Consider the following 14,397-nt stretch of genomic DNA (forward strand, 5'->3'; position numbering starts at 1 on the left):
AATTGCATAGATCCAGGATGAATCGTCGTCTCCGTGCTTTCAGAAGGTTCCCAATGAATGAGAGCAAACAGCGCTACCTCTCGCCAGGACGATATTGTCCGGACGATCTCGTGATCTCCGCACAGAATTACGCGCTCTCGAGACGACAATTCTTCCCGATCCTTTCGTCAATGCTTTTCTCGCACGCTCGCGACGAATAAGTGGGCTATTTGCTGAACGAACACGTGAGGATTTCAGTCATGATAGAAAGTGGCATCTTCGGACCGGTTGATCATAACAGACTGCAATTTATTATGCTAGTCTGCTGCATGATTATCGAAATTTGATGGTTTTTTTCTTTTACAACAATTAGTTATCATAAACACTGTCATCATGATATTATTATATGTGCTGGTTAGATAACGTTTATTATTGTTAGTGATAATATATAACGTTTCCTGAAACGTCGCGAAAACTAACAAAGTTTATCCTTGTGGTCAAAGCAGCTTATGCACGCCGATGCTAACAATGTACCGATTGTCCCCAAGTTACGTACCGATGTAATCAGAGAATAGGGGGGAACTGCAACTAATTGTAATCGCGTAACGGACCCGCATAGGCGAGAGGCGTCACAAAGAATTGATTCTGCCAATTGTAATCTTGTAGGGAAATTCGGCGCGGTATCTCATCATCCGGATTGTACCCCTCAAATACGACATGTATGGAACGTATGTTTCTGTCTCACTGAACAAACTGAATAAACCAGAATATGTATTTGTTGACGCAGTATATTTTTAAGTCTATTTTTCATCTATTCTTCTCTTTCCCTTTCCGCCTTTCTCTTGCTAACATCTCATATCAATATGTAAATGTACGGAAATTTCCGCGGAGAAAATGTTGCCGTCTGTTTTTTCAGGAGCAAAAAGGAGCGTAAAAAATCAAGGATACACTTAAAAAAATATTTTATTTTAATATATTAAAAAGTTTTGTTTTTGTCTTTGTTTTTAAAAATGTTTGTGTTTTAAATGTAAATACCATTTTAAAACTAAAGTAGTTTTTGAGCATTTATTATATTAAAAAAAGAGACAGAAATAAAACATTTTAATATCCTAAAATTTACCACTTCTTCTTTGAATGTAATTAGATAAGGTAAACGTCATTTCGGGCGCAACATTAAGTAAAATTTTGCACTGAAATATTAATATTACCTGTATTGATCCCCAAAATTTTGGCATCCTTGGGTACGGAGCTCTTCCATCTTGCATGTCTGCGCATAGCATCGCTGTGAAGAGCGGAATCAAAGGCAGCGATGAGTTCGTACAAGTGGCCAACATCGTCCGTATCAAAAGGCATCGGCTTCCCTTTCACCAGCGCGTACAAAACGAACGGCCGCCACGCCGCCGCGCGCCGCTCCGCGCCGCTCCGTCAACGATGCGAGAGAAGCTGCCGGGCGGTCGTCGCGTAATCAATCAGTATCGTGGGAGCACCAAAGCCCGCGTTGATGCTCTCCACCGCATGGCCCCCGCAAAAAACGGTAAGCGCCTATCATCGCGCGCGATTTACGAATATTCGTTAATGCCGTCTCCAGAGTCGGCAAATCCCGCGCAATATTTCTCCTGCGAGAAGACGTCCTCCCTGTTGTGTCATCAACCACTCCGGTATTTCATTTTTCAATGAAAGACGCCTGTGTCATTACTTTCGCTTCTTTAAAATATTACTACAGAGTTTATATATTTTTAAAAATATTTTTATATTTTTATGTATTACATTTTTATGCTCTATATATATGTATATATATAAAACATATGTTTCTTAAATTTTTATATCTCGTACTACAAAAAATTTAAAAGGAATTCAAAATAAATAGCAACATTGTATAGATTTTGTTTGCCGATATGAACGGAGAAAACCGAAACGGACGAGGCAAACGTTGCACACCGGAATCGTTTTCTCCGCCTGATATCATCGAAGTTTTCAGAAGTTGCTACTGCTTGCTGTAAGCTTGCTCTCCTGGCGACCTAACGCAACGCCTACACTCTCACCGTACAACGTAACGCAATGCAAGCCGGTTACGCCACTGACGAGTGCATTGTGCAGCCGTGGTGAGTAAACGAGTCACGCTGCGTCACGCTTCAGCCCGCCGCCGCCGCCACCGCCGCCACCGTGCCGTCACCGTCACGCGGCGGCAGTAGCCCTTCTTCTCCTGTGCAAACACCCCCCGTCACGTCATGCGTACACGCGGGGTGAATTGCGTTACGTCGCCTCCGGTTTGCGTCGCGGGGCCCCGCACTTGCGCCGGCTAATAACGATCACCAGGGACGCGGTGAGCATAATGAGGTTGACAAGTCGTCGACGATGATGATGAACTGCGCCGGCGATAAAAGCGAGGGGGTTGAAACAGTTCCATCGTGGCCCTCGCCGCCAAGGAGATTCGACACGGCCAGCTGGAGCAGCGCGCTGTTCCGCCTTCGTCTTCTTTCTCTGTATTTCCGGGGGATGAGACCGCCGATTGTGCATGGGCGTTCGCAACGGGGGGCAAACTTACGTTAAATGCACCGCAACATTAAACTAACTCGGCGGCTCAATTTTACATTTACATAGGCATGTAAATGTCGAAGCAGTATGTTTTTTTTTATTTCTTGAAACTAAACATTTTTTAAACAACAGTGACACGTTTGCAAGAATTAAACATACATGAAAAAAAAAAGAGGTATTTAATTTTAAGATAATAAAATGTTCTATTTCCGTCTTTGTTAAATATTTAAAAATGTGTTTAAAAAATATTTAGATTTAAACTATTTCAGCTGTTAACGATTTCAACGGAGACAGAAATAAAACATTTTCATATCTTAAAGTTAAATGCTTCGCTTTTGAATAACATTTAAGACCGGACTTTTTTATTAATTTCTATGTTAGTCTGAAAGTATTTTTATCGAATTTTTTACTTAATCTTTGTCAATATAAGTTTTGAATAAAATTTGAGATAGTTCAAGTTTTATTTAACTTAAGATTTTCTACAACATCACGAAAAGAGTTCGTGTAGACGCCTATGCCCGCGTGTTGACGTGTTGCGTTATGATGAGCGTATAGAGTCGATCATCCTGCATATACATGTTTTATATGGATGACTTTCGCGTTTTACGTTGGGTATACCGTGAACCCTCCTTGTCGAACTCAAGTGGCCGTACCGCGAGAGAATCTCTTTATTATGCGAAGGCCGAATTTTTATTCATAAGGGACGATTGTACGATTTTGGGGATGAACACATTCCGGAGATTCATCTTCCTGCATTTCACATACTTCACTTTTATAAATAAATAAGTTTGTATAATTTAGTATAATTTATAATTTAAATTAGTATATTTTAAATTAATATAACTCTCAGAATACGCGCAAAAATCAACCACATGATCATTAAATCAATTATTATAAATTTTAAAATAAAGAAAAATTTATTTTAAAATATTGGTTGAGATATTGCATTAGGATAAACGAAATTTTCTGTAAGTATCAAATGTGGTCAATATGAATATTGATATTTACCGCATGTGGTGCAGGCGGAGAGGAATGTACGCTCAGCAGATAACTGTTCGAGATGAAAGTTGCAGGCTCTCGATGTCCCCGGGTTTTAACCGCTCGTTGATAAAGAAAGGATCTCTAAATCTGAATATGTAGCGCAAGATCACAGAAGAGAAATTAATAATGCAGCTGCTGAATACAGATAGTCGCCGATAAATGAAATCTCCAATCATAATTTTTAGATTTGGTTTTATAAAAAAATATGTCTCTTAAAAGAAAACAAGTAAATTTTGTTATTTCTACTTTGTACCGAATTACAAATATTTCTATTGTTTGATGCTCAAAATAATAAATTGTTTGTTATATCAAAATATTTCAAACTATTAAATAAATTCTGACATAGTGTCATGATTCTTTACACGACATTGTAGAAAAGGAAGAAATGATAATAAAATACGTTATCTTGAAGTCGATTATTCTTGATTTTCATAATGTTTTATTCGAGAACACTTCTTAGAACATAGTCTAAGTTGGTACCATTATGTACTTTGGAAACACACCTAATCGATCACGGACTTTCGATTTATTACGAAATAACTTCTGTTTGTAATAACAGCACGTTGGCTGGACTATCAAAGGAGCTGGAATATAGCACATAATGTCAGATACTATATTTATGATAACACCCGTTTTCAAGGCTGAATACTCACACAATCTTACCTATACAACCGGTTCCATCGGGTTCCCCCATAATCTGATAAATTGGTGCACTTAGTTACACACCATGGCATTTTTATAGAATTAGCAATCTCCTAATCTAAATTAGTAAATTTTATTAGGATTAATCGCAAGAGAATTAATCTAATTAACTAATTAAATATTAAAGTTGATTAATTCAATCATATCTTATATCATCTTAATAAATTGCTTTATACTCGTTTATATACAATATGTTAAAAATACCTGCTGTAATTTTCTTAAACATTTAAGCTTTAAGTTTTTTTTATTACAATTTTGTTACTGTAATATACACGAGGAGTAGATATTTAAATGGTAATCAGTTTGGTAATAGCCGCTAATTATGTTAAAAATGTTTTCCGTGAAGGCAGTCTTCGAAGGTTATTACTCGAGGGATACAATTACACATTTTATCGGTTCCGTCATTTTATCGTTTGCTCGTCTCAAGTTGCTTAGGATGTAAAGATACGCCGCAAAGAAAAGAATTTTACGCAGAATACGCTCTTTCCGTCCAGCCTATTATACGCGAACCCTTCGCGCTTATTTTCTCGTTATTGTGCCTGGTAATTACCGCGTCGTTTTGCAGCGGTCGCAGCTGCGAAATCTTACGCACACTTATCTCGCGTGGATGCAAGAAAGCCAAGTGGTGTTTTATTGCGGTTTTAACGCGGAATCCTCAACAGTAAAAAACTCGTATCCGAAAGATTAAGGCAATCATAATATATTTTAAAATAAATTTACTAAATAATTCTATATTAAATCCTGATTAGCAATCTGTTTCAAAATATTTTTTTAATATCCAATTTATAATATCTTTGCATGCACTAACATATAAAATAAAATTCGTATAAATTAGTTATCTTAAAACTAAATATGCTACTAGATTTCCTTACTTATATTTATTTTTCAAGCAACATTGTAAAAAGTTCTTTAATTTAAAACTTTCCTAACTTAAAACTTTATTTTTTTGTTAGTAATGGCAAATAAATAATTACGAGTTTTTTTTAAATGGAATTATTACTTTTTAAATAGGAATCAATTTTGATTTAGTACAAAATTTTAACGATATATTAAGATATTTTGTGAGATGATGAGAAAGAGAGAGCTCTTTCTATTGTTCGAGAGCCTTACATCTTACTCAAGATCTTGAGTAAGGTACAGGTGCACGTTCAAGAACATGTGCGCATTTGGAACTTGATATCCATGACTAGAGGTGTGACCTTCACCCTTGTCTGGTCATTTCTCTCGAATGGTCAGTGAACGTCTTGAGCTACTAATCCAGCCGGCTCCACGTCTAGAGGCTCTCTCAGAAACGTAAGAAAGATAAAGGGTCGCTGGAACAAGGAACAACACGCTGCGGCTTTTGCGGTTCAGACAGTTGCCTTGTTCTTTTTCGCTGCACTGCTGCACTGGTGCAACAGGTTAGAGTAAGACAAATATATTTTTTCTCACTCCAACTTATTGCACCTGTGCAACAGTGCCGCGAAAAAGAACAGGCCATATGTGTAAGACAGAAAATAGCGGCGACCGCAATCTGAGTTGAAGATCATCCGATATTGAGGACAGAGTCACGTTATTAACTCCGGAGGTACCAATTTCTTTCTTGTTCGTCACATGTATTTCCTGGGACGGAAAATGCGGGTTTGTTTTTAAGGCAAAGTATTTCTGTCGTTTCCTTACCGCAACCGGTTCATTCGCGCCTGGATAAACTTAATCGCGTTTTTATATTAATGTATGGCACTTCCTGTAACACGAAGTAATGTATAGAAGATTGCACGGATTAGCTTATCATCGCAATATAATTACATGTAATCATCTATTCGTTATTCGCGAATAGGTGAGACGAATCCGAACTGAATCTGCAGGACGCATTTGGGTCAAGCAAAACACGTTTTAGCGAAAGCGTCCTGAAGGCCGGATCATCCTGTTGCACGGTATGAAACATTGACACAATTGCACGTCCTGTAAGGCCCTCCTGGCACGGGTTTAAAATTGAATGCCTTTCACCGGCAGCACTTGCGATCATGTAACACTTCACGTAACAACCGGACCCGGAATAAACATACGTTCGGTGAAGATGGTCATAAAAATCATCTCGCTCTTCGGCGAAGCAAACTTTAAAATTCCCTTCCTGATCGCGCTAAACGCTGCATGGCGAAGGTGTGTGTTAGGGAGAAAATACAATTGAATCTATTTGCTGGCGAATGAACGTGAGAACGGAAACGGACGCTAGAGGTGGCGCAAATTAAGCTTTATTGTTAAGGAACGGCAGGAAGAGGCATTATCGTTACAAGAAGGAAGTTAGTGGGTAATGAAACGGTGCGTATCAGTTCGAAAATTACGAAACGGATTACCATTATCGAGCCTTTTGCGAAACGTACGACTGAAACGAGCGAAACGATTATTAATACGAGCTACCTATTAATTTATGGCGCGTTAAAGACTTAATTGGATCAGGGTTATAGATTATTGAATATTTGTCTGCGTTGAGGCAGCGGATAATTCATATTAGTGCTCTTAATTTTGTGGAGAAATAAATTTTTTTTAAATCAAGCTTCTTTTGTTTTTCTACGAAAAAAAGGATAATTGTGATAATGAGATTCTACTGTTCTTAATTATTCTGAAAAATAAAATTAAGGAAAACTGATTTTTTTCTATTATTTAGTTAACATTATATTAAAAAAGAAACGAAGAAAATTGTTTTCCAAAATTTCCAAAAATTTTTCTGATTTAAGAACAGTAATTTGTATATCCTGTTTGTTTGATTTTATTGAGTAGAATTACATTTTCCATCTCTCTTCTGATACTTTTTATTTTGAATGAAATTATTTTCATTGTCACGCTGCTTCGCACTCATGAATTGCAAGCCGGTGATTATACGCATTTAAACGCAGTCTTTCCAGATGAAGATAACAGACTTATATTTAAGCGAAAATGGAAAATGACATGTAAATCAGATCCAAGAATGGCGCCTTCGTTATAACATGCACGACCAGGGTATAATTGACATCGCTCTCCTTGTTCAGTGAAGGTCGTCCGAAATGGTTTACGCACAAAGAGATTGGAATAAGACATTATGAAATAACGTTCTAACGTATTCTCGCACAATGTTAGCAAATAAGACGTTATAAATTTCTTTTGATGAAAAAGATAAAGGAAAAAGATACAAGTGATAAAACAAGTAAATGAATATTCAAAAAAAAAAAAGGAATCTATTAACGTATCTTGTTATGATTATCCTGTGTGATTATATCAGTTTCGCAAGTTCTGTAAATTGTTACAAATTATCCGAATCAACCAAATCTTGGAAGACGATCGGTCGCCATCCGGCAGTCTGCGGAGGAAACGAGGTCCTTCTTATCCAGTCTGCCACCCACGGCAAAACAAAATATCGTCCCTCTCTTGCCGATTACGCGTGACTACACGCGTGCACACATTCAGCGTGCACACGCACACGATACGCACGTATCCCACGTAGAGCAATAAGTCGTGCTCGCAAACGCTGTGCGCTCTCTCGCGGTCGCTCGTCCGCCTGCCCTCTCGCTCGCTCGCTCGCTCGCTCGCCGCGAGTGGTTTCGAGATTTCAGCCGCAGTCGTAGACGTTCGGTGCCCACGATCAGATCGGGGCACCCGGCACGAGGAGAGAGCCGCGTCGATCGCGCTCGAGATCGATCGATCGCCCACCGTCGGCGGAATCGTCGAAGTGTCCCCCACCTCGTCGACAGGGAAAACCCCCTCGACGAGGCGCGCACCACGTGCCTGCAAAGCCGAGGACGGACACGATTTCGTTATATCCGCCGAACGATCGATCGATCGAATCGATCGCGATCTCGCGCGTCGCCGCGATCAAACCCTTAACACAAACCCTCGTGAGAAGGAGAGAGCAAGTATATCGGACGTCGAGGCGGGTGACGCGAGGACGTGGACGGAAACACGGTGCACGGTTCGTTATCGATCGACCAAGAGTCGACAGGTCTCGGGAGATGGATGCAGCCGCAAAAGATCGCCGACGAGATTTCGTTCCGGCATAGATCGATCGGTGTACTTTCGTACGGGGCGAACGACTGTGTGTGAGTTAATGTAACATGGTAGCCGGATGATCCAAAATCAATCATACAGAGCGATCAGGGTTGCGTGCGTATTGGCCAACTTCGAAGTTGGGTGACGTTTCAGATGTTTGCGAGTGTCAAATTGTGAGAAGGGGCCATTTGTAGACCGGCTGCTTGAAGAGCCCGTAATGATGATCATTAATGCTTCAAACTACATCGTATGACATTTGACTGCTATTCTGGATAAACAGGCTGAAGTAACGAAGATGGGGAAACTTTCAAGTATTTAGGTAAGATTATGCCTCACAATTTAAGTAGTTACTAAGATTTAAATAAAAAATGTGCATTTGCAAAATTGCACGTTTTTAATTCAGAGCAAATTTATAAGCAAATTTATATTATTAATTCTGAAACGCTGTTCATATTCTTTTTACATTAACTCTGTTTACACATATTTATTTTAGGTGAAAATTCACATAATTAAGAATTTACATTTTTCGTCTTAATTTATCGGTAGGAATATACAGATTTTTGGAAGCTGTTAAAGTAACTAAACTAACGCTATTTTAAGACTTAAAAATTTTTATTAAATTATTTTACTAAATGTTATTTAAAAATATCGAAATTTTTTAATAACAAAAACTGGACCAAATTTGAATTACTTTTTTTGAAAATTCAATTACAGCATCAGGATTAATATTGATAATAAACTTATTTATGCGATAATAATTACGTCCAAAGTCTCCAATAAAAAGAAAGAAATAAAGAAATGAGATAATCGACTGAAATACGAAGCAATATAATTGATATTTTTCTTTGAACAATGATGATATATTGATACAATCATCAGTTATGCCAGCGGTACTAATGCGATGAGGCATTTAAATATGTAAAAATATTTGAAAGATAAAGAAACCTTACATACGTAAGAATGTTCTTTGTCCTGTGCAACAAACGGGCTCTCAACGTTTTTTTTCTCACATCTTCCGCTCTCGACAATGTCGAATAAAGCCATGTTTTATTAACTTACGTCCAATATTTCCTGTTTGATTGTTTCTTGTGTCAGATTTCAAGTAGTCAATTGAAACCTGCAACAGATCAAAATTGAAAACATATCTGAACTATTTCTTCATTTTAATTACCTGCAGATTTTGTATACGAAAGAGTAAAGAACTTTTTCGTTTCTTAACAATGTTTTGAGTATTCTATCCACACTTATTCAACCAAACTGTATTGGATTTTTATGACGTTGGACTACGAAAGATATAATAATTAGCGCAAACGGTTTTTTATGATATTTTTTGCCTATACTGTGAAATGCCTCTAACTTAACATAAATTGCAATCGGTCACTAGTAGCCAGAGATTGAGACAGGATCGATCTGTCGCGAACTGGTATAATAAACTAGGCCTCTTTCAGGAAGGGAACTTATCGTCGAAAATAAATACATGTACATAAATGTATACATGTGTGTGAACTCGTTGCCTTCCATTATTGCATATTACTCAACAAGCCGTTATTTAACATCGTTCTCCGAACGCATTCCGTGGAATCGATCGAAATTCTATCCGGATTAGTTGCGCTAATCGCGATTCAGTGCGGTTCGTTTATTTCATCGTTCGACGAATAGAATATACATTTGTAATTATGCATAATCGCAAATCACCTAAATCTAATGAAAATCATAACAGATGACTTCTCTAAAATATATTTATAATGCATATAAATATAGAATCAACGTCATATGTTAAAAAAATTGAAATGCAAAAGTACCACTTGCATTAATTATAGGAAAAAAGTTTATGAGATAATGATAATGCAAATTATCGTACTTGGTAGATAGCATTCAGCTGTGTTATGACTTCGTTCTGGAATTAATGAGGATTTAATAAAGATAAATTGAGCGTATTGCAATTTGTTTGAGGAACTTTGTAATGCAGTAAATTACAATTTAAAATGATGACTGTCCCACATGTTTGCACTATCATACGGTAAGTGTCACACAAATGAAAATTAGGTTTACCACGCGTTAAATTACTCTCATTAAATCTATCAGAATATATAAATTAAAAATTAGACATATAGAAATTATTGATAAATAAATCTTTTTCATGAATCACGCATAAATAACGATTTTACTGAAGTATCTACAAATTTATCTATATAGAGAGAGATGCTGATTTGAAATTAACTTCATTCTGGATTAATTATAACAGATATACAAGCATGATGAGTTATGTTGTAAGAAATTTTGATTCTAGCAACCAGCTTAAGCGTTCTACATAATTATTATTTTCAGACCTATGTATATTTAATTAAATCTTTAGATACTTTAGCAAAACCATTCCTTTTTTGTAATTGCCAAATTATGTAATGTACTTAATTTATTTTTATCTTGAATGTGTGACACTCAGCTGAAACAGTATAGATGCATTTTTATGGATTATTTTATTTTCATACATAATACTTAATGGTGACACAAGAGTGCATAAAACATACCTCTTTTATCGCGAGGTACACTGCGTTGGAGGAGAAATGAAGCGCGGAAGATTTAGCAATCGGTGCCAGACCGAAGAGGACAGGCAGCCTCAGCAGAAAGTTAGATTGCGGCATATCAGCCTTGGACTCGTTGTACTTAGGGAGCCGAAGAAGTTTGTCCTAGTCATTCGCATGACTCTTCGAGATCTCAAAAGAATTTTAATGCGCGATAGCCGCACCGTGAAAACATTAACCTTCGGTTCTATCTCCACCAAGTCTCTTTTTATTACCGAACGATCTAAGATAACAGAGATACATGTTATATTTTTTATACATAAGTAACCTTGTTAAACTTGTTTCTGGAAAAGTATAGAAAATTGAAGGATCTGAAATTAAGGAGCAAATAGTAAGTAGTATTTGCGAATAAAGCGCGTCTCCCTCTAATTACGAATGCAACCTTCGACGGGTGAAAGCAGCATGCGGCCGTCTGTCTACAACGTGCTCGCACGCATTTATGCGTCAGACTAATAAAACGCTCCAGACAGGATCACCGAACGATTTATTTATAAACTTGCGCACAAAAAGCTACGCGCCACATATTTTTATTACAATCAATTACTACGAAGGGATATCCCCCCTTCCCTTCCTTCGTCAATTACATATGCCGAACACGTGTGTGTATGCTGTTCGGGTTCTGATTTCTGGCGCGGCACATTCAAACGCGTTCACCCGAACGAGGATTCGTGTCTTGCTTGTGTATAATTAACCGCGTATGATTTAACGACCGTTTCTTGAAAGGGTACTTAAATTTCGTTATGTAAACCATGGCAGTTTAGCTCTTGCACGTTTAACGCTAAACGCAAACCTTGCATTAACATAGTCATAACGAATGAATTAAATCAGTATTTATATTTTACTATTGTTTAATATCAAATCAACGTGAATTGTATTTCTGCTAATCTGACGTGATAATGAGACGTTTCTCATCGTCACTTTCAACCTTCATCGTCTGTGTTCTTGACGGTCATCCACAATCTACGTAATGATACGAAAGAAACTGTATGAAAAAGATACGTACATTTGTTGCACCTGATTTGCTCCAGAAATCGCTGAGCTACTTTCGACAACGCCGAAGCGAGTGGTTCGTTTACCCGCGCACAGTGAACGTCGAGGAGTGAATTGCATGTTAACAGCTGATTTGCCACGTGGTTTTCAACGTTACCTTATTATGTAAATTCGATAGGAGTGTCTACTCCTTTCGAGCGATTCTCCTTGAATGATAAACTAGCATCGTTGATGTCGCTGGACCACAAGTTCAATGTAACATATATTTATATTACAATATTTAGCAATATCAGATCGGTATTTCGTAATTGCGGAGTAATTTTTTTTTATCGTGAACGCGATCGAAATAACGAATGCAGATATTGCAACGTACATTAAATAGCGCATGTTAATATTAATATTAGATATGATCCGTATTAATATTATGTACTCAAACAATAATATTTTGTCGTTATACGAAATGTAAATATATTTAAATATGTAATTCTTTAAAATTATTTTTATCATTTTTTATTTATTTCCGCTTTCTCTGATTTAATGAAACTCGTTGAAGTATTTCTTGAAATGTCTTGTGTAATATTCTTTATGAAATTTCAAGTATTAATTGTTTAAATTGTTTCAATAGTTTATGAGGCAGTGGGACAAATGCTTTTGTATTATATAAGTGTTAAAGAAATATTTAGGTCATGGTATTGATGCTGCTCATCTGATTACAGTTAATTAACGGCGGCTCGTCCTTGATGGAAACCTTCACTCATAAGGACGTTGCTCAGAAAAAGCATATGAATTACTCGTATTACTGAATTATGAAGGCACTAAATTTATTTTAATTATTAAGTGAGTCTAAATTTTTATACATATAACTATCTGTTTCTTCTACTTTAAAGTAGTAAAAGGATATTGCAAAACTATATGAGTAATGAATATTGCAGTGTAGATTTAATGAACTTACTGATGTAACTAAAATATAAAACTTATTTCTTAATTTTTTCCAAAAACATATTTTATTAGTAGAATGTAAATTGTTTTATTAACTAAATTAATGCTGATGTGTTAAGTGCATTACATTTCAAAGTTCTCAATTCTATGTATATCGTACACTTTACCCGCAAACTTTCGTCGTCATAGTCCGTTGAACATAATGTGAAAACTATAGATCTATATCAGATTAATGATGGAATAGTTAACGATAGGATGTATACACTCGCCCTTTCTCATTTCGCATTGCCTCTGTCTTTATTCTTACTTTTCTTCGTTGCGAATTACGATCGCACGTCATTATCGAAATTACATATTTGCGCTCAGTTAAAACCAGGATGTATTTCATTATTCCCTCGAGGATTTTATTGACTTTATTCACGTGTACAATCGCGCAATCATACGTGTTATGATCATCGTTAGTAATAAAAACTTTATTCAACATTAACACAGCGTCTGTCAAATTTTAAATTGATGCAAATTAGGCTATTAAAAAAAGCTGATTATCTTTACGCTTCAAAGGTCATCAGTTAAGATTAGTCAGTCTCCTAAGTATTGTTAGTAATAGATCTGTCTTTCGAAACATCTATTACCGTATGGATCTAATCGATCTTCAGCTACAACAAAGTCTCAGGTGACGAGACTGACTCAGCCTGGTAAACAGCTCGCCATTCGAGTTCATTATGAGCCGCTTATTACTCATAGATCTAATCGATTGTCTCGCAGGTGCGCAGGGGAATGAATTCTGCGCGGAGCACAAAGTGACTTGGCTACGGCATTTAGAGTTGGCCGGCGGTTTTCACCACATCTATCACCACGTATATCATGCACGCGCACTTTCACACTCTACCGTGCCGCTCACGCGATACCGCCGCCAGCGGATATATCACGCCAGGACCCGGAATAAAAGGAGATCCGTGCCGGAGATCCGTTGTACCATAACACACGTGCGCGCGCTGGCGACCATCCTTATCCCAGTTACTCACATTTTTAACATGTAGCTGAAGCTAGCAGTCAAAGGCAGCAGCCAAACGCCGAGCAGCCGGGGCCGAACGTGTTTCCAGGGGGCACCATTCAATCAAACGTTAAAAATTCCCTGGTTATGAGATTTTTAACGAACTTTGAAAATTTTGCATAGGGTTTAATCATTATAATACATAATCGATCATTTGCGACAAGACTTGTAATTTACCAATTGTTATAAATTTTCTAAACTAATTTTTCCCTTTTTCCGCGCCTCACGCTAAACGCAACATACGATTTCCCCCAAATTTGGCTGGAAATATCTTTTTGTAACGTACAATTGACTGATCAATCATTCGCGAGACGACGTGCATTTTCCTAATTGTTATAAATATTTAAAAAATTAATTATTATCTTTTCGTGCATCTCGCGCCTAAACGCAACATACGATTTCTTTCAAATTTGGCTGGAAATATCTTTCCGTAACGTACAATTGACTGATCGATCATTCACGAGACGACGTGCATTTTCCTAATTGTTATAAATATTTAAAAAATTAATTCTTATCTTTTTGTAAACCTCGCGCCTAAACGCAACATACGATTTCCTCCAAATTTGGCTGGAAATA

At 37.2% G+C, this 14,397-nt stretch overlaps 1 protein-coding gene and 2 long non-coding RNA genes across 4 annotated transcripts in view; 2 read left to right on the top strand and 1 right to left on the bottom strand.

Moving 5' to 3' along the window:
- The first annotated feature begins 1,529 nt into the window (after positions 1-1,529).
- LOC118647608 lies at positions 1,530-3,966 on the top strand. Its single transcript, XR_004964799.1, has 2 exons — positions 1,530-1,637; positions 1,958-3,966. It is a non-coding gene; the product is annotated as an uncharacterized LOC118647608 (long non-coding RNA).
- Positions 3,967-5,698: 1,732 nt separating this feature from the next.
- LOC105831785 (torso-like protein) overlaps positions 5,699-14,397 on the top strand; it is a 30,108-nt gene continuing 21,409 nt past the window's right edge. The window contains exons 1-2 of one of the 2 annotated variants that reach the window (XM_012672179.3): positions 5,699-8,306; positions 8,410-8,575. The gene's annotated coding sequence lies outside the window, so the exon portion shown is untranslated. Of the gene's footprint in view, positions 8,576-14,397 lie in introns of both variants that reach the window. The other variant, XM_028191415.2, reaches the window with a different exon arrangement.
- On the bottom strand, positions 6,795-11,857 carry LOC118645234. The gene is made up of 2 exons (XR_004963009.1): positions 10,785-11,857; positions 6,795-9,373 (listed from the first exon to the last, which is right to left on the bottom strand). It is a non-coding gene; the product is annotated as an uncharacterized LOC118645234 (long non-coding RNA).

The sequence above is a fragment of the Monomorium pharaonis genome, chromosome 1, assembly GCF_013373865.1.
Source record: "Monomorium pharaonis isolate MP-MQ-018 chromosome 1, ASM1337386v2, whole genome shotgun sequence".
NCBI lineage: Eukaryota > Metazoa > Arthropoda > Insecta > Hymenoptera > Formicidae > Monomorium > Monomorium pharaonis.